The 21,373-nt window shown below is 45.9% G+C and overlaps 1 long non-coding RNA gene across 6 annotated transcripts in view; it reads left to right on the top strand.

Moving 5' to 3' along the window:
- Positions 1-21,373, top strand: part of LOC135971038 (uncharacterized) — a 54,375-nt gene that overhangs the window by 11,092 nt on the left and 21,910 nt on the right. For 2 of the 6 annotated variants that reach the window (XR_012435205.1, XR_012435208.1), the window contains one exon: positions 15,224-16,177. The exons of 3 other annotated variants lie outside the window; for them this stretch is intronic. This is a non-coding gene — a long non-coding RNA (uncharacterized lncRNA). Of the gene's footprint in view, positions 1-15,223; positions 16,178-21,373 lie in introns of those variants that run through there. One more of the 6 variants, XR_012435206.1, reaches the window with a different exon arrangement.

The raw sequence follows: 21,373 nt of genomic DNA, 5'->3' as shown, positions 1-21,373 counted from the left end.
AATAAAATAAAATGCAGTGACACTTCCACCCTCCTATGCTGGAGTTTGGTGGGGGAGCACATTGATTTAGATGCCACAAAAGCAGCATTTAGCTGTGGAATCACAGTTGTTACCCATTTGGGCATATTTTACTCTGCCTGGAAAAGTTAATGTGTTTCACGGTTGCTACTAGGGGAGGACGCAGGTCCTGGGAGATCCTGGTTCAACAATGACTGTCTTATGTAACAGAGTCATTCTCTTTATGACCACCTTAGGAACCACTAAGGAACAAAATAAGAAATACACAGAACTGATTGTGAAACTGCCCTTTCTCCCTGCGATTCAGAGGGGAAAAAGATAAAGCCACACAGCCCTGGGGCCTCTTGCTTAAGAACGCATCTCAGTTTAACTGCCAAGGCCATTATGATAACAAAAGTCAGTATGGAGGCGTGAACATCAGGGGCTATTCAAGGACACTTCTCTGATCACTGCCATGTCTATCTGCTGTGATCAGGACTATTTTATAAACACCCTTCCTACCCCATGCAATCAGAATTTTAGGGACGATGCTTCAGTAATGATCTTTTTTCCCTCCTTCCTCCCTATTTTCTCTTTCCTCTGAATAGCTGCCAAAGTAACTAGAGTCATATAATTTTAGAGCTGGAAGCTCAGGGAGAGAGGCTTGGATCCTGATGACCCAAGCACGGGAGGGACCTGAAAAAATGTGAGCAGTGCTCCGTTGTTGATCCCACACATTTACTTAATATGAGCTGGTGTGGGCGGAGGGTTATGTTGGAAAGACTGCAGCTTTCTGTGCCCCACATACGTGAGATAAAACCTGGGGAAAGGGGAAAATCTGGGAGTGTTGGTTTAAATTAGAAAGGCTCTGGTTTTTATTTGATACTAAACAAATCATGTAGTTTACAAGTCCTGTGACAGTCTAAGAGTTAACCAGCAGTTTTTAACATGCTACACAGGGTCTGCGAAACACAGCCGCCAAGATGGGGGCTTTGAAAATATGAGACATCTGTAAATAATAATCTTTGGGTACTTCACCTGTGGTTGCTTCTTTATATTACTTCTGTGTATGTGTTTGTGTGTGTGTTTGTATGTGTGTTTGTGTATGTGTGTGTGTGTTTGTATGTGTGTATGTGTGTGTATGTGTGTGTTTGTGTGTGTATGTGTGTGTTTGTATGTGTGTGTGTTTGTATGTGTGTGTTTGTATGTGTGTTTGTGTGTGTGTTTGTATGTGTGTGTGTGTATGTGTGTGTGTTTGTATGTGTATGTGTGTTTGTGTGTGTGTGTATGTGTGTGTGTTTGTATGTGTGTATGTGTGTGTGTTTGTGTGTGTGTATGTGTGTGTTTGTATGTGTGTGTGTGTATGTGTGTGTTTGTGTGTGTGTATGTGTGTATGTGTGTGTTTGTGTGTGTGTATGTGTTTGTGTGTGTGTGTGTGTTTGTGTGTATGTGTGTGTTTGTATGTGTGTGTGTATGTGTGTGTTTGTATGTGTGTGTGTGTGTTTTGAGACAGGGTCTCTTGTCAGCCAGGCTGCAGTGCAGTGGCGCGATCTCGGTTCACTGCAACCTCCACCTCCTGGGTTCAAGCAATTCTCCTGCCTCAACCTCCCAAGTAGCTGGGATTACAGGCACTTGCCACAATGCATGGCTAATTTTTGTATTTTTAGTAGAGATGGAGTTTCGCCATGTTGGCCAGGCTGGTCTTGAACTCCTGACCTCAGGGATCTGCCCGCCTTGGCATCCCAAAGTGCTAGGATTACAGGCATGAGCCACCACGCCTGGCATATATTACTTTGTTCTAAAATTAATTTAGGTCTGGCATCCTCTTTTTGTCCCTCAAATGTTATTTTACCAAAACATATATTATTGGGACAAGAGGCAAATTGCATGGCCAAGTTGAATGACGTTATTCTCCACTGTGACAGCTTTTGTTTTTAACTCTAGAATTTGTACATATGGCTTTGGAAACCTCATCCAATACTAAGTAATGAACATACATGAGGATATTACGTATTTTTCAAGCTGCAAGCCCAAGATTTCAAACGCTTTGGTTTATCGCAGAGAACACATCTCTCAAATTGTCCTCAATGAGCGCTGCGGGCGGTACATTCATTCCCCGCTAACCCAGGCAGACTGTATAAATTTTTTCAGAGGGAAGACAGGTGGGGGAGAAGTGGGGATGGTTAATGGGTACAAAAAATATATATATATAGAAAGAATGAATAAGACCTAATATTTGATAGCACAGCAGGGTAACTATAGTCAATAATAATTTAATTGCACATTTAAAAATAATGAAAAGAGTATAACTGGATTGTTTATAACATAAAGGATAAATGCTTAAGGGGACAGATGCCTCGCTTTCCATGAGGTGATTATTATGCATTGCTTGCTTGTATCAAAGTATCTCATGCACCACATAAATATATACCCACAGAAATTAAACATTCACAATTTAATCTTTTTAATTTTTGATTTTTTTTTTTTTTGAGACAGGCATGGTCTTGGCTCACTGCAACCTCTGCCTCCTGGGTTCAAGCAATCCTAGTGCCTCAGCCTCCGGAATAGCTGGGATTACAGGTGTGTGGCACCACGCCAGCTAATTTTTGTATTTTTAGTAGAGACAGGGTTTCGCCATGTTGGCCAGGCTGAACTCCTGACCTCAGGTGATCTGCCTGTCTTGGCCTCCCAAAGTGCTGAGATTACAGGCGTGAGGCCCTGCGCCTGGACAGCAAGTTTAAAAAAAAATGGTTCAGAGGGAACCCATTTCCTCTTCTGCTACACAAATAGCCAGGCCTGACTTGCGCTGTTTCTGTCCCCCCAAGAAACAAGCAACAACATCACAAGAAGATATTTCCGTTTGTCTTAACGATCAACATAGATCTGTATGGTTGATTTTGTGCCAGCAACAGGCTTCAGTCACAACAACATGAGATTCTAGGCCTTTTTGCCTGCCATGCTGGACACAGACTGGGCCATAGAGAATAGAAGAACCCGTGTGTTCTGAGTTGTCTGTGAAGAAACATACACGGGGAGAGGGGTAGATATGAGTTACTGGAAGAGTGGAGATGTGTTGGGAATTCTCCAGCGTTCCTTAATTAGACAACTCAGTGATGTTCTTTGGAGCCCAAGACCCCAGGAGGCACTCTGAGTCCCGTGATCTCAGGAAGCTAAAAATGAGGGCAAGAGTCAGTATGGCTTTAAAAATCTCTGATCACTCATCCCCCAGAATGAAATCTGGGACTCAAAAGCTCTGATGGAAATGAAGCAGACTTTAGGAGGTCTGCTTTCGGGGGTGCTCCAAGAGCTCAATGTGAATGTTATTTGTTCCAGAAAGTCCTGGCAACTTGGTGCAGCAAATTTGATCAGCACCATACGTACGACCCGTCTCAGGAACGGTGCCATGCATGTGACTAGGACTGCAAAGCAGCTTGTGTTTGTGGGGGAAATGACAGGCACAGGAAGGAAAAGCTGAGAACACTGAAACTGTTCCTAATCGTGCAGTGGGGAAAAGCGGGCAACTGCCGCGCAGAGGGGCACGTTGGCTGGAAGAGGGGATTGATCGGCAGCGCTGGCGGGAACAGCACAGGCTTGTCGTGTGATCTGACAGAAAAGGCAGCAATCTGGAGGCTCCCCAGATCAGAGAAGAGACATCAAGCCCCAGGAGAAATGGATTTCATTTCTCCCCACCCACCAGCTGGGTGGGAAGCCCGAAGGAGCCTTGCATGGAACTGTGGGAAGGGCTCCTCCGACGCAGAGGGGATGAACTGGAAGCAAGATGCTGACTGTTTCCAAAGGCTTGACAGTCAGAGGCAGGCGTGCTTCAGCCTACTGAGATACTTTACCCAAGAGGATTTCCACTTAGGTTCTGGCTTGAAAGAAATATTCGCTCCCAAATTTCCTCCCATCGAGAGTGCTTCTCCCTACAGAAGGCTAAGGCTCCCAGGTTGTTCCTGGGCACACATTTCTCTCAGGTAGGCTGACTAGTATGTTTAAACTGAAAAGCCGATTTACTGGAAGATTGCTGTCACCCCCCTACACCTACCATGTCGCTGGTATGGCCGGTGTTTAACAGACAGTGGTGTTTCCAGTGTGGGCCTGAATGAAAGAAGAAATAAAAAGAGAGGTGCGCCAGAAGCGGTGGTTCACGCCTGTAATCCCAGTGCTTTGGGAGGCCGAGGCAGCAGACCACTTGAGGTCAGGAGTTCAAGACCAGCCTGGTCAACATGGTGAAACCCTGTCCCTACTAAAAATACAAAAATTAGCCGGGTGTGGTGGCATGTGCCTGTGGTCCCAGCTACTCAGGAGGCTGAGACAGGAGAATGCTTGAACCCAGGAGGCGGAGGTTGCAGTGAGCCAAGATTGCACCACTGCACTCCAGTCTGGGCAACAGAGTGAGACCGTGTCAAACAAAACAAAACAAACAAAAAAGAGGAGGCTGGGTGCAGTGGCTTACACCTGTAATTCCAGCACTTTGGGAGGCCGAGGTGGGCAGATCACCTGAGGATGGGAGTTCGAGACCAGCCTAACCAACATGGAGAAACCCCGTCTCTACTAAAAATACAAAATCAGCCAGGCATGGTGGCACATGCCTGTAATCCCAGCTACTCAGAAGACTGAGGCAGGAGAATCGCTTGAACCTGAGAGGCGGAGGTTGCGGTGAGCTGAGATCGTACCATTGCACTCCAGCCGGGGCAACAAGAGCAAAACTCTGTCTCAAAAAAAAAAAAAAAAAAAAAAAAAGTTTCTCAGCTTTGGGAAATGCTGAATTTTCCAGCATGCCTTTGCTCCGAAAAGCACTATGATATAAAGTAACATAGGAACCTTGTCCTTGGAACCAAGCCTAAGCTCGGGGACATGATGTGGGGGTGACATAAAGGAGGCTCCTCTGTCACTGTGCTTGGGTTACAAGTAATTCTCGACATGGGAGCATGTTGACTTCTAACCATCGGTGGCAAAGCTGTGACTTCCCAAACTGGCGGCTGACCTCAAGAGAACTATGATAGACATTGTGGGACCACAGCCTGAAAAAGAATGGCTATCTCCCTCTCTATCCCATGACCTCTAATGGCCGGGTCACCACCATGGCCTTTTGTCCCTGGAGAGGGACAGGAACTTTGGAAAGTGGGGTCGCTCTATTGCTTCCACAGGTCATCTTCCCAGACTTGCCTGAGCCTCAGAATCTCAGTCTTCTGCTCTGTTTTGCACATCTTTTTTGAAAGGTTTTTTTAAAAGTACAAACTGCTGTACAGAAGAATATGCAGAAAATAATTTTTGAAAATAATATAACAGATATCTAAGTATCCACCACCCAGATTGGACAGATATTAACATTTTGTCCCATCTATATCAGATATTATTTATTTATTGTTTATTTATTTTTGAGATGGAATCTTGCTCTGTTGCCAGGCTGGAGTGCAGTGGCGTGATCTCAGCTCACTGCAACCTCTGCCTCCCGGGTTCAAGCGATTCTCCTGCCTCAGCCTCCCAAGTAGCTGGGACCAGAGGCGTGTACCACCATGCCCAGCTAACTTTTGTATTTTTAGTAGAGACAGGGTTTCACCATGTTGGCCAGGATGGTCTCGATCTCTTGACCTCGTGATCTGCCCGCCTCAGCCTTCCACAGTGCTGGGATTACAGGCATGAGCCACCTCACCCAGCCTATTTTTAATTTTTTTAAGACAAGGTCTTGCTCTGTCACCCAGGCTGGAGTGCAGTGGCACGATCTTGGCTCACTGTGGCCTTGACCTTCCACGTACAAGCGATCCTCCCATCTCAGCCTCCTGCGTAGCTGGGACTACAGGAGCACACTGCCACACTTGACTGATTAAAAAATGTTTTCTGGCCGGGCGCGGTGGCTCAAGCCTGTAATCCCAGCACTTTGGGAGGCCGAGGCGGGCGGATCACAAGGTCAGGAGATCGAGACCACAGTGAAACCCCGTCTCTACTAAAAATACAAAAAATTAGCCGGGCGCGGTGGCGGGCGCCTGTAGTCCCAGCTACTCAGGAGGCTGAGGCAGGAGAATGGCGGGAACCCGGGAGGCGGAGCTTGCAGTGAGCCGAGATCGCGCCACTGCACTCCAGCCTGGGCAACAGCGTGAGACTCCGTCTCAAAAAAAAAAGAAAAAAAAAAAAAAAAATGTTTTCTTTCTGCAGAGACAGGGTCTTACTATGTTGCCCAGGCTGGTCTTGAACTCCTGGGCTCAAGTGATCCCCCTGCCTCCAGCTCCCAAAGTAATGGGATTACAGGCATAAGCCACCACGCCCAGCCTATATCAGATTTTTTTTTAAATTGCAGATAGAATTAAAAACTTGCATATCTATTTTTAGTAGAGGGAAAACCTAAATAAGTTTATTTCCAGTAAGTTGCTGACTCTACACAACAACTTCCTTTCAGTCTTCAGATCATGGAAACTTTGTGGATTTATGGACAGCACTCAAGCCCCAGAGATCTGCCCCAAACAGAAAGATTGCCAACAAAATGTTTGTCCTAATACTTGAACAAATTTTCCTCAAATTTACATTGTGTATTTTTCTCCACCAGTTTGCTAAATGTCCACAAGGTTAATATCCACCCAGCCAAATGAAAAGATCATTGGGATCAGGTGCGGTGGCTCACAGCTGTTATCCTGTTCCAGCTACTTGGGGAGGCTGAGGTGGGAAGATCTCTCCACCCTGGGAAATCGAGGCCGCAGTGAGCTATGCTCACGCCATTGCACTCCAGCCTGGCCAACAGACAAGAGCCTGCTCTAAAAAATCAAAATAAAAATAATAAAAGGGCACTGGGTCTCCAAAGGTAACAGGTGTGAAATACACCTAAGCCTATCAGAATTTTGCCCCATGAAATAAGTAAGGATTACTCAATATTTCTGGAAACTCAAGCAACTCTTTAAACAATGTTTACAATTTTTCAGTGTCCACATCAGCCAAACCCACGGAAAGCTAAGCATTAATTCACCTACTGTAGGGGAGGCTGGACTATTTAAGGCATCTCTCCTGAATTCTAGTCCTGAATTTCCAATGCAACTCATGTCTACTAGAATGTTCTGTGAATGTTTCAAGCTTGAAACGCCTGCAGTCAAACTTGTTTTCTTTCCATCCAATTATATTCTCTTTCCAATGTCCCCCTTTTTTCATTAAAGGCACCACTATTCTTCCAGCCACCCTGATTCACAGGCTCAGAGCCGGCCTCAATTTCCTTGTCTCCTTCGTCTTCCACATCCAATTATTCACTAAATCCTGTTGAATCTTTTCTCAAAGCATTTCTTGCATCTGTGTATTCCGTTCCACTCCCACTGCCACCTTTCAAGTGGGGTATTTTCCGCCTGTGTGGTTCGGCTCCTGCAGCAGATTCTGCCTCTCCCCTTTCTCCTTTCAATGCATTATCAGTATCAGATGAATCTGCTGAAAGAAGCACTGTGTGCCATCCTGCTCAACAGAATTCAGTGATTTCCAGGTGGCTTACCAAATAACAGCTTTTAAAAATACCCAGAACCTTCAGTGATTTTCACGATCTTTATATGCCCAGCTTCCTAGACACATCCCTTATTAGGATCCCACTGAAACCTCTGCCCTAGGCACGTGGCACTACTGGCTCGCTAATTCTCTGATTCCTGTTCGATTATTTCTTTGGCCTAAGTCTTCCTTCTCCTCCTTCATGACATGAACCAATCTTCATGGTGCTTAATATGAACCAGATCATCTGGTGGGCTTGTAATACAACAGTGAACAAGACAGAAACAACCCCGGCCTCTATATACTCCTTACAACCTAGTGGAGAAAACAAAAGATGAATAGGCAGTTGGCATGCCAGGCTGTGCAGGAAGAACTGTGACAAGGAAAGACAAGGCCGAGGTGGGCAGATCACTTGAGGTCAGGAGTTCAAGACTGGCCTGGCCAACATGGTGAAACCCTGTCTCTACGAACAAACAAAAAAATTAGCTGGGTGTGGTGGTGGGCGCCTGTAGTCATAGCTACTCGGGAGGTTGAGGTGGGAGAATCTCTTGAACCCAGGAGGTGGAGATTGCAGTGAGCTGAGATTGTGCCACTGCACTCCAGCCTAGGTGACAGAATGAGCAGAATGAGACTCTGTCTCAAAAAAAAAAAAAAAAAAAGACAGACAAGGACCCCAGAGCCAGGCACGGGGATTCAGAGCAGGCTTTTCAGAGGAAGGCACACACAAGTTATTATCTGTTCTTCATGATGGCTAGCGAGGTGAAGGAGAGGGAGAAGGGGCAGAAAAGAACTCTACAGCAGAGAGAATCATCCTGCTCAGCCCCTATCCGTCCTTTAATGCCCACCTCAAATGCCTTTTTTTTTTTTTTTTGAGATGGAGTCTCGCTTTGTCACCCAGGCTGGAGTGCAGTGGCACCATCTCGGCTCACTGCAACCTCCGCTTCCTGGGTTCAAGCGATTCTCCTGCCTCAGTCTCCTGAGTAGCTGGGATTACAGGTGCCCATCATCATGCCCGGCTAATTTTTGTAATTTTTAGCACAGACAGGGTTTCACCATGTTGGCCAGGCTGGTCTTGAACTCCTGACCTTAGGTGACCAGGCTGCCTGGGCCTCTCAAAGTGTTGGGATTACAGGCGTGAGCCACTGCGACCAGCCTCAAATGCCTTCTTGACCAGACCAGTGGTACTGTGAGAACACAGACTTAAAGTCATCCAGAGCCAAATCCTAACCCTGCCTCTACTACATGATAGTTGTGTACATGACCATGCAAAATTTGCTAATTCTTATTACGAGTCAATCTCTTAATCTGTAAAAATACTCTTTTTTTTTTTTTTTTTTTTTTAACAGGGTCTCCCTCAGTTGCTCGGGCTGGAGTGCAGTGGCACGATCACAGCTCACTGCAGCCTTGACTTCCTGGGCCCAAGCTATCCTTCCGCCTTAGCCTCCTGAGTAGCTAGGACTACAGGCGTGCACCACTATACCAAGCTAATTAAAAGACAATTTTTTTTTTGTAGGGACAGGGTCTCACTATGTTGCCCAGGCTGGTCTCGAACCTCTGGGCTCAAGCGATCTTCCTACCTTAGCCTCCCAAAGTGCTGGGATTACAGGCATGAGCCACTGTGCCCAGCCGAAGTACTCTTATATTACAGAGTGTATTCATTCAATAAATATTAAGCACAAGAACCACATACTCTTCTCGGTGATAAGGATACACTTTAGGATAGAAATCCTGGCTCTTATGGTGTTTACATTCTAGTAAGGAAAAGGTGACAGTAAATAAGATAAATATGTACATTATGGAGTATATAGGAGGGCGATGGATTCTATGGGAAAAATACATCAGAGAAGGGAGATAGAGAGTAGGGGAGAATTGAAACTTTATTCATTTGTTTATTATTTAACTCATTCATTTATTCCAACAAATAGTATTGAAGGTCTGCTACATGCCACGCCCTGTTCTAGGCCCTGGGCATATAGCAGGTAACAACGGACAATAATCTTTGCCTTTATGGAGCTTACATTCTGACGGGAAGGAGAGACAAGAAGCAAAATAAAAATAGAAAAATATGGAGATGTAGCCAGGAGCAGTGGCTCATGCCTGTAATCCTAGCACTTTGGGAGGCTGAGGCAGGCGGATCACCTGAGGTCAGGAGTTTGAGACTAGCCTGGCCAACATGGTGAAACCCCATCTCTACTAAAAATACAAAAATTAGTCAGGTGTGGTGGCACAATGCCTGCAATCCCAGCTACTCAGGAGGCTGAGGCAGGAGAATCACTTGAACCCAGCAGGCAGAGATTGCAATGGGCTGAGATTGTGTCATTGCACTCCAGCCTGGGCAACAGAGCAAGACTCCATCTCAAAAAAAAAAAAAAAAACCTGGTGCAGTGGCTCACACCTGTAATCCCAGAACTTTGGGAGGCTGAGGTGGGTGGATCTTGAGGTCAGGAGTTTGAGACCAGCCTGGCCAACATGGTGAGACCCCAACTGTACTAAACATACAAAAATTAGCTGGGCATGGTGGCACACACCTGTAGTTCCAGCTACTCAGGAAGCTGAGGCAGGAGAATCGCTTGAACCTGGGAGGCAGAGGTTGCGGTGAGCCAAGAATGCACCACTGCACTCCATCCTGGGCGACAAGGGTGAAACTCCGTCTCAAAAAATAAAATAAAATGAATAAAAATTAAGAAAAAGAAAAATATGGAGATGTTAATGTAAAATAGAAAGATGGAGAGGAAAAATAGATGAGTTCCAACGTTCAACAGGGAGGCCAGCTAACCCGACTGAGAAAGCAGTAGTTATGAAAAGGTATGGCAGGATCTAGGCCAGCCATGTGAACAAATGGAGGAAGAGAATTCCGGGAACAGCAAGTGCAAACATGCCACAGTGGGACTGCGTGGTGTGGGTGGGAGGAGCGAGTGAGGCGAGAGCAGAAAGAGGCAGATAGGGGAGGGCGAGGCAGGTCAGGGCCCTGTGGGTTATTGTAAGGACTTTGGCTTTTACTTGGAGAGACAAGGAAACCTAGTTTGGAGTAGAGGAGCGGCCCGATCTGATTTGTATTTTAACAAGATCATGCTGGTGCTGTGTCAAGAATAGTCAAGAAGGCGGACCAGGGCAGACGCTGGCAGGGCAGCTGGGAGACCACCGCAATCACCCAGACAAGGGGTAAGGTGGGTGTGGACAAGCGTGATGGCAACAGAGGACGGGGAGCTGGCAGGGTTCTGGATATATTTTAAAGGCAGGGCTGACAGGACTTGTGGTGATCAGATACGGGGTGCAGAAGAACTAAATTGATTCCATTTTTGGCTTGAGCAACTGGGAGAATGAAATAGCTCTTTACTGAGGCGGGGAAGACTCTGGGAGGAAAAGGTTGGGGGAACTATTAGGAGTCCAGCTTTTGATGCATTGAGTTTGCTTTAGGGTGATCCCACAAAATTTCACTGCAAAGGAGATGGTTCAGTAAAGACTTGAAGGAAATGAGGAGCAGAACTTGGGAAGATTAAATGAGAGGGTGTTTGAGAGGGCACTTCGCACGGTGCAGTGCCGGCCGGCTCAGGCGCCGTTAATTCCATTCCCTCATCCATAACAATCTGCTTCCGCTCCAGGGGGCAGGGGCTGCGAAGCATCAGTTCATTACTGGAACATCCTCGCTCTAGCGGGTAGGCTGTACCTTGTGCATTGTAGTTGCCAAACTCCATGTGCTGAATGCACGAGAGAAAGGAGTAAGCTATAATCAGTAAAGGAAACTGTTCCAACCGGCTTCCCTTTCTCCTTCCCTTCCAAAAAAGAGGTTTTAGCCAAGATGCTCTTGCGTCTGGGTGAGGGGAATTGGAGGTCTGAATCCTCTGTCTTATGGTGAACACAGTGTGGGGGTTCTCTGAGTGTAGAGCCACCTGCAGCCCAATGAGCAGGGATAGTGGTAAAATATGAATTCCTGGACCCTTTCCCAGACCTTCTCATTCTGAATTGTTAGGGGAGAAGCGGGGATCTTTCTTTTACAGACACATGCAGTGCTTCCTTGGAAACTAAAGTTTAAGAACTACTGACACTAGGGAAGATGGCCCTTCATTGACATTGCTCCTCGGAGGCAGATCGTTTCCAGTCATGATGTGGTGAATTACAGCCGCTCTGCAATTTTGTGAATAATGTGTGCTCATCACCTAATCAAACCTCTTCGGTGGAGGTAGAACCTGGCTGGCTCACATCCCCACTCACATTGTCAGGTGATTGCTTTAGCAAAAGGCCTTCTGCCAAATACCTCTTGGTTGAACTTTGCAGCTTGAGGAGAGAAGTATGCGTGAACACATAAATGCCAAATCTCTTATTATTCTGGGTTTTCAAACAATGAATATGATTCCACCCCACATTCTTGAGAAAGGGCAGCACACCTATCTCACTCTCAGCTATGATGAAGCAAGAAACTCAGTTTCTTCACATTGTTCGGTGGTACTGTACCACAGACAGGACTAAAAGTTATATGTTGACTTTGGGCGCCATTTTACAGTGAGCCTTTCATAACCCATCTTCCAAGCATATTAAAATGTCAGCTCCATGAGGGCAACATTAATGTCGTTTATTGCTTTCTTCCCAGTGCCTAGAAGAGTGCGTGGCACACAGTAGTCATTCAGTAAACGGCGGAATGGATCCATTCCACTTCCTGAAGTGAAGAGCCAAATCGACACACATTTCCATCTGTGGAGTATCACAGTTTCCTGCAGTTTACTTCCACATACTTCACTCCACCAGTTAACTACCCCCTATATAAATCTGTGCAGTTTTCACTTAAGATATAACTTTCTGGTGACCCCATAAAAAATTGGCAGAAATTCTCAGAAAGGATGATAATGTAATTGGTCTTGTGGGGGCTCCATGGAGGGATACATTTCACATTATTCATGTTTCCAGATGGGCTTCAGTCCCCAGGGCAGTCATTCCAGAACCCTTTCTCAGCGTTAAGTTTACTCCAAGAAATATAAATAGTGATTTAGGGCTTGATTGCTCCCACAAAAGGCGCCCCTGTTTTGGTGCAGGGTGGGAAGGGGGGCAGAGGAAGAGGCAGCTGGGAAGCCGAGTGAGGGGCCAGGCGCCCGCAGAGGGGCCACTGGGTGTGAGCCAGCAGCTGGTCAGAGTCTCTCTGGAGGATGAGGGTTTCATGGGTGGAGGCTGGGGGCTAGCTAGAGATGGGACTGTCCATGGTCAGGCAGTGCAGGAGGCTTTCAGCAGCAATAAAGCTTGGATGTGGGCATGCCAAGCTTGGAGGAGATATGGGTCCATTCCCATCCTTCTGAAAAAACAGTCTTCAAACACCACGGCTAGTGTCCAACGCTACTTAGCTCAGCTGGTTGGGGTGCTGAGCTACTAAAATTTTACTGTAGCATTTCTTGAACTCTTACTAGGCTCATATATTAACGCCTTCAACAAATATTTGTGTGTCAGCCTCTATGCTGAGGGCTGGGGATACAGCTATGAACAAGGATGTGAACTAAGTACTATTTCTTTACCAGTGAATTCTTCCGTTTCATAGGCCTCCGATTCTGGCCCTAGTCAGATATTTCTCGAATACCTGACGTTGTTTCCAAAGGGGTACATTCAGAGTAGCTAGATCAGAGCAGATGCTTCAAGAGTTCTCAACAATAGGTCAGTGGGACCTTGATATTCTAAGGACATAATGATCTAATTTAGACTGAAAATCATCTAGCCAAACACACACTAGCCATTTAATTCATGTAAGGCTCAATCAGATTGTCAGTATGAACCTGATAGGATAGAGTGTTCATTTTTGTAGTGAACAATATCCCGGCTTGCCTGGGTGGCTGCAAAGCCTTTAAACTGAAATCCTTGCTTCCACTCTTGCTCTGCACAGCAGCCAAAGCATTTTATCAACCCTCCACCGGCTTCCTGTTGCAATTGGAATACAATTCCATCTCCTTACCAGCATCTACGCAGCCCTGGAGTCTGGCCCCTGGTTGTATCTCTGACTTCTCTGGAAGCTGGTCCTGGCCTTGGAGTTGACCTGAAACTCTTTCCTGCCTTATCTTTTCTCGCCTGGCTCCTCATTATGCAGAGCTTTGTTCAAATACCTTCCCAGGGAGGTCCTTCCTGGCCAGTCTTTCCGCAGCAGTTCTGGACCTTCCCCAAGGCATCTCCTTATCTCCGTAGCATATTTCTTATTCTTCATAGCAGGAAAATTATAGCAATTTATAGCAATAAATATTTGTTGAGTGAATTAATATGTATCACACTTACTAAACACCCAAAGGTTTTCTGGGGATGTCTATAACAATTACCAGATTGCCAATGGTTTGACGGCACTTTATTTATTTATTTTTTTTACAGCCCACCCATAGCATATGATAGTACTCTATTTTATTTTATTTTATTTTTATTTTAAGAGACAGGGTCTCGCTATGTTGTCCAGGCTAGTCTTGAACTCCTGGGCTCAAGCAATCTTCCCACCTCAGCTGCCCAGAGTGCTGGGATTACAGGTGTGAGCCACCACTTTTAAAAAGGGCATGACAGCACTTTTTAAAATCATATTTGAAAACCTGGTACTTGACACAGAGCCCTAGAACCTAGTATTAACAAAGTGCTTAATTTTTTTTGTTGTTGTTAAATTGACTCTCACTAAATTAACACCAGACCAGTGACTGGAAAAATCACATGTGACCAAAGAATCCCATTGATGGTGCCAGACAATGACCCAGGAAGAGGGGTTCATAGCAGCTGCTTGTTTCCTTACTGGAAATGCAGGGTGATAGCAGAGCTCAGGGAACATAGTGCCATCCAGTAAAAGAAACAGCTCATAGGCCGGGTGCGGTGGCTCACACCTGTAATCCCAGCACTTTGGGAGCCCGAGGCAGGCGGATCACCTGAGGTCAGGAGTTCAAGACCAGCCTGGCCAACATGGTGAAACCCCGTCTCTACTAAAATACAAAAATTAGCCGGGCATGATGGCGAGTACCTGTAATCCCAGCTATTTGGGAGGCTGAGATGGGAGAATCACTTGAACCCGGGAGGCGGAGGTTGCAGTGAGCTGAGATTGTACCACTGCACTCCAGCCTGGTGACAGAGTGAGACTCCAGCTCAAAAAAAAGAAAAAAAGAAAGAAAGAAAAAGAAAGAAAGAGAGAGAGAGAAAGAAAGAAAGAAAAGAAGGAGGGAAGGAAGGAGGGAAGGAAGGAAGGAAGGAAGGAAGGAAGGAAGGAAGGAAGGAAGGAAGGAAGGAAGGAGGGAAGGAGGGAGGGAGGGAGGGAAGGAAGGAAGGAAGGAAGGAGGGAAGGAGGGAAGGAGGGAGGGAGGGAAGGAAGGAAGGAAGGAAGGAGGGAAGGAAGGAAGGAAGGAAGGCAGGCAGGCAGGCAGGCAGGCAGGAAGGAAGGAAGGAAGGAGCGAGCACATAACAGGGGCAGGGCTGTTTGCAGTGTGATGAAAGGGTAATGGTGCTGCAGTCTTGGGCCTGATGTCATATTGAGACTGGATGTCGGTAGGATGGTGCCCTTCTGTAATATGGTTGGTAGCAGCACTTGCTGAATTGACAGCCTCTCTGTTTAAAACTGACAAGGAGAAAATTAAAGTTTCCCCTGCTTTTCATGTCATGCATGAATAACCAATTGCTTGGCAGCTAGTTAAAATTCATATTTCCCTTGTCAGGTTTTTAGCGACTGTGAAGATCAGGTTAATGTAAGCCTTCCCTCCTTTTGCCCTCTTGGCTAACTAGCTAGTTATATTTGCATTTCTTTTTATATAAATCTTTTTTTTTTCCCCTGTCCCTTTGACAGCACAGTATCAGAGATGGCATATGATCTTCAGATGTTCCATGCTGGAAAGCGTTTGCTCTTATATAAATATAGACAGAAAGAGACTGTCTTTCTTCGCATGGATCCAATCCTTTTAATGACTCCAAGTCAAAGGTTGTTTTTTCTCACCAACAAAAAGGATTTGTCAACTACCAGGCATCTGAGAGTTTTCTAATTCTGCTGGGGTGGGAAGTTCTAAACATTGTGACATAGACTGTTCTATTTGTATAGAGTCACTCACAGATCCTACACCATACAGTTCTATCATTGCCTCATGGAAAAGAAGACACCCTTCAACTTGAGCATGTTTTTGACACCTGTGAAACACCTGGTAATGCTAGCTTTCTACTCAGCTCTCTTCTCAGCTCTGTAGAACCATCACATCTCAGAACTGTGGAAAACAGAGAATCTTTCCCTCTCTTCAGTTGCGTCTTCTTGATCCACAACTTGCATAGAATTGGAGCTGAGAGTCACTGGCAGCTGTAGCCACATCTTCTCTCCAAATCACAGAGAAATAACTGAGCAGGGAATTAAGAGCTGTCTCTGGGTTGCACAAACAATGTCTCGGGAACATGCTGGCCACTGCTCTGTATGAGGAATGAGAACTGGAGCGCAGGATATGAATTTTTCTCACCCTCAAAAAACCCAGGAGAGATACCCTCCTAAGGTTTATAGGAAATTTGTTTCTGACCCAAGGGTCAGAGAATAGCTTACTACGAATTTTAATTGGCTCCCAAGTAATTGCTAATTCATCTCTGACTTTGGCAGGAAAAAAATTAAACATTAAAGAAATGAATTTAGGAGGAAGACTTTTTTTCTTTATTTTCTTTTTTATATGAGCACAATCCTACAGCTGCTAAAGCCTAACAGAGAAGATGGTAAATAAACATGTGGGGCTAGGGGTGTTCATTTGCAGAACTTTCTGCTTGAAGAGGAGCCTGGAAAACTGCAGGACTCATTTTGGATTATAAATCTTTTTTAGTTTTTCTTGAGACAGGGCCTCACTCTGTCACCCAGGCTGGAGTACGATGGCACAATCTCGGCTCACTGCAACCTCCACCTCCCGGGTTCAAGTGATTCTCCTGCCTCAGCCTCCCGAGTAGCTAGGATTACAGGCACATGCCACCACGCCCAGTTAGTTTTTGTATTTTTAGTAGAGATGGGGTTCTACCATGTTGGCTAGGCTGGTCTCAAACTCCTGACCTCAGGTGATCCGCCCACCTCGGTCTCCCAAAGTGCTGAGATTACAGGCATGAGCCACTGCACCAGGCCTGGATTATAAATTTTTAATGCTGACAAAAGAGTTATCCTGCTACTGCCAGAAAGAAACTACACCAATTTTGCGATGCTGTGAGGCAAGGCACAGTGGGTGGCAGATGCAGAAGGAACAGGACACAGGAGGGCCTGTCTCACCATGCAAGTCACATGAAACCAAAACCAATCTAACTTGGGTTTGCGAAACTAAAGTCCCAGGTGTTCGACTCACCTCCTGCCCTTGTGGACTTCAGAGGATCCGTCTTTGTCCCCACCCATTCCTCTCATTTCCTCCCTCCCCAATTTTTTTCCCTGACATTTCTCTGCTCAAACTCACATTTTCTCTTATTTGATGTCTGCTACATATATAACATACAATATGTTTTAAAATGTATAGTTGAATCATCAAACATTGAAATTGAGCATTCTTTCTGGGAATTTATGCTGCCTGGCAGATAATGTCCATCTGTTCACTCAGCAGGCATTGCTGGTCACCTCTGCCCTTGTCTTTCTCTGTTGTCGAGGCTAAAGAGAGAAATTTTCAACTTCCCCAATTGCCCGTGGCTAGGTGGAACCCGAGGAGTCAGGTTCCTGCTTAAAAACCCAAGTACGGCTGGGCACGGTGGCTCACGCCCGTAATCCCAGCACTTTGGGAGGCTGAGGCAGGTGGATCACCTGAGGTCAGGAGTTTGAGACCAGCCTGGCCAATATGGTGAAACCCAATCTCTACTAAAAATACAAAAATCAGCTGGGCGTGGTACGGGCGCCTGTAGTCCCAGCTACTCGGGAGGCTGAGGCAGAAGAATCACTTGAACCCAGGAGGCGGAGGTTGCAGTGAGCCAAGATCGTGCCACTGCACTCCAGCCTGGGTGACAGAACGAGACTCCATCTCAAAAAAACAAGAACAAAAACAAAACAACAACAAAGAAACCAAATCATGTGTGATTTTTTTCAGGCCTGACCAAGTGCTATTCCAAAGGCATTACCCATCAGGCCTCACGGGAAGGCTGCACAGCCAGTGCCACCTCCAAGGGTCTCCGGCAAGGGGTCAGGCTCCTCTGGCTGCTCCTGCCCTTTTGTGGATCTGCATTCCTAGTCCAGGTGCTCCGTTCAGAGGGCTCAGGGACCCTTAAGGAAAGATACTTTTCTTCACTCTGACTCAGTACTTTTATACTCTCAGCTTTTTCCCCTCTCACTACCCAAGTCCCCAGCCCCTGGTCTACAACCCTTCAGGGAGCCTTTGGTTTGGGGTCCCCTCAACAGTGAGACGACCCCCATAGCTCTGCTGATCCCCCTGACCCTCAACTGTATGGGTGCATCATTCTAAGGGGAAAATGAAGCAGGGGAGCTCAGCACTGCCTCCAGTGTTAGCCTCTTGCTTATACTACTGCAGTGAGGGATTAAAGTCTACGCTATTACTTCCATTTGGGCTTGTTGTAGCTTCAAGTGGCTGCTCTAACACCTGACAGCTCAGCTCTCTTCCAGCTCTACTGAGCTCATGACAGAGCCATGCAATGCAATTTGGGGCAATTTAATCTAAGAGGAATTCAGCTGCATGGTTATATAGGGGCACGGGTGGAGAATAAATGACATTCTGCCTAAAATACAGGTGTGATGACTGGAGACGCAGAAGCCATTCCATTATATGAACATAACATGATAAGCCAAGACCCTAAAGATGCTGAAAAGGGTCAAAAGTGCTTGGGTTTTTGTTTTGTTTTGTTTTGTTTTGTTTGAGGCAGTGGTCTCACTGTGTTGCCCAGGCTGGTCTCAAACTCCTAGCCTCAGGCCTCAGCCTCTCAAAACTGCTAGGGTTACAAGTGTGAGCCACTGCATGAGACTGGGCTGTTTTTTGTTTGATTTGGTTTTTTTAGGGACAGGATCTTGCTCTGTCATCCAGGCTAAAATATAGTGATGTGATTATAGCTCACTGCAGCCCCAACCTCCTTGGCTCAAGTGATCCTCCCACCTCAGCCTCCCAAGTAGCTGGGAATACAGACATGCACTACCACACTAATTAAAAAAAAAGAGTTTAGTAGAGACAGAGGTCTCCCTATGTTGCCTAGGCTGGTCTCGAACTCCTGACCTCAAGTAATCCTCCTACCTTGGCCTCCCAAAGTGTTGGAATTACAGGCGTGAGCCACCGTGCCCAGTACTGTCTGGGTTCTTAATAACATTGTTGAGCCATTGCCATAGCCTTGGGATATTGCTCTTTGTACTTTTTCTTATGCAAGAAAAATAGATTCACAAGTTATTTGACTCTCTTCCCATCAAAAGGAAAAGTCTAATTCTTTTTCCCTTAATTATGGATCAGCTTGAGCTTGTTCCTTCTAACAAACGGAAGATAGCAACATGCTAGAGCAATCACATGGAGGAAACTCAAAGGGATAAATGCCCAAGGGGTCCCAGCTGTTCTAGCCCCCAGACATTTGAATCTACTCAGGCACCAAGTAAGCAGGTGAACAGCCTTCAGATGATTGCAGCCCATTCCCAGCTGAAGCCAAGTGGAGCGCAGATGAGCTGCCCCTGCTGAACCCTGCCCAAATTGCAGATTTGGAAGCAAAATGAATATTGTTTTAAGCCACAAATATGTGAGTGTTTTGTTACATAGTATAAGGGGCCAGAACAGCTCTACCAATGTAAATTATAGTCAGATATGTTGCTATTTATAACCAAAGCATTCCTAACATAAATGTTGCAACATTAATAAGCAGAAAAAAGTGTAATAATCTTATCAAGGTAATACAAGATACTTGTTTAGTATAACTACCTTCATGGCAAGCCTCAATTTCATAAACTAACAACTTCAAGTACAACTTGGACCTAATGGGCAGCTTTTTTTTTTTTTTTTGAGACAGGGTCTTGCTCTGTCACCCAGGATGGATCACAGTGGCACAATCGTGGCTCAGCGCAGCCTCAAACTCCTGGGCTGAAGTGGTCCTCCTACCTCAGCATCCTGAGTAGCTGAGACTAAAGGCAGGGCCCCACCATGCCCAGCTAATGTATAGTTTTTTGTAGAGATGGGGCCTTGCTATGTTGCCCAGGCTGATCTCGAGCTCCTGGGCTCAACCAGTCCTCCAGCTCAACCTCCCCAAGAATTGGGATTATAAGCATGAACCACCACTTTTGGCCTCTGCATAGCATCTGATAGAAAACATAAAGCTGATACTATAAATTTTACATTAACAGATTTCTATAATTAAAAATCTTGGCTAGATTTTTTTTCCTTTACCTTTTTTTTTTTTTTTTTTTTTGAGATGGAGTCTCGCTCTGTCACCCAGGCTGGAGTGCAGTGGCCAGATCTCATCTCACTGCAAGCTCCGCCTCCCGGGTTCACGCCATTCTCCTGCCTCAGCCTCCCGAGTAGCTTGGACTACAGGCACCCGCCACCTCGCCCGGCTAGTTTTTTGTATTTTTTAGTAGAGACGGGGTTTCACCATGTTAGCCAGGATGGTCTTGATCTCCTGACCTTGTGATCCGCCCATCTCGGCCTCCCAAAGTGCTGGGATTACAGGCTTGAGCCACCGCACCCGGCCTTTTTTTTTTTTTTTTTTTTTTGAGACCGAGTTTTACTCTTGTTGCCCAGGCTGGAGTGCAATGGTGCAATTTTGGCTCACTGCAACCTCTGCCTCCCGGGTTCAAGCGGTTCTCCTGCCTGAGCCTCCTGAGTAGCTGGGATTACAGGCATGTGCCACCACGCCTGGCTAATTTTGTATTTTTAGTAGAGACGGAGTTTCTCCATGTTGGTCAGGCTGGTCTCGAACTCCCAAACTCAGGTGATCCGCCCTCCTCGGCCTCCCAAAGTGCTGGGATTATAGGCATGAGCCACCGTGCCTGGCCTCTCTGCTCCTTTATTAGTAGAGTTAATATCCATTCATTGGGCACTTGCTATGTGCTAGGTGCTAAGGACACAATAGTGAACAAGACTAGTCACCTAAGATCCTTGTCCTAATGAAGCTTACCTCCTGCTGGGGGAGGGAACATGATAAAAATGCAGACAGGTATGTCAATATAATAATTTCAGATCGTAATGTTGTGAAGAAATTAGTGTGGAATATGTGGGGGAGATGGGGAACAGATAGTTTTGCCTTTAGTTAAAATGTCAGGGAAGACATCTCTAAAAAAAAAAACATCAGAGATGAGACCTGGGTGATGAAGGGAGCCAGCCATGGGAAGTTCTGGGGTAGAAGTGCTTCAGACTAAGGGAATAGCCAGTGCAAAGGGCCTGTAGCCAGAATAAGGTTGGTAGAGTCCAGAACAGAAAAAAATAAATAAATAAATAAAGTGGGGACAAAGGGTGGGGTGGGGGAGATGGTATTAAGTGAGAGAAGGGGAGCATGCAGGACCCATATCCCTTAGGTCCTTGTAGGCCATAGTAAAGAATCTGGATGTTATTTTTGTAAGTGCAGTGTTAAAGGTAGTGACAGGATATGATTTGCACTTTTAAAAGATCACACTGTGGAGAATGGAGTGCAGAGGGGCAAGAGTTGAAGCAAGGAGACCGGTTAGAAGGCTGCGGCAGTAATCAAGAAGAGATGATTACGGCTTGATTACACATTGGCAATGGAGGTGGTGAGGAGCTCTGAGATCTGGGATAAATTGAGACAAAGCTTGAAAGAGAGCTGATGGAAATTGCCAATAGAGTGCTGACAGATTTCCACATTGACTAGAAAGGCAAATTATTAATTTCTGTGAATCTCAGTGGTTTTGTCATCATTTGAGTGTACCATCCGGTTGTCCCCTGAGCCTACGTGTATGGTATTTGGAGGATAAATAGAAGGAGCACAAGGATGCAGACACTAAGAGTTTAAAGCTGAAGCCAGGCATGTCCTGTGCATTATTCCAAGCAGGTGTTGTTAATTAATGCCCCTCTCTGGC

Source organism: Macaca fascicularis, chromosome 5, assembly GCF_037993035.2.
Source record: "Macaca fascicularis isolate 582-1 chromosome 5, T2T-MFA8v1.1".
In the NCBI taxonomy this organism is placed as follows: Eukaryota; Metazoa; Chordata; class Mammalia; order Primates; family Cercopithecidae; genus Macaca; species Macaca fascicularis.
This window is presented reverse-complemented; position numbering and strand designations above follow the sequence as displayed.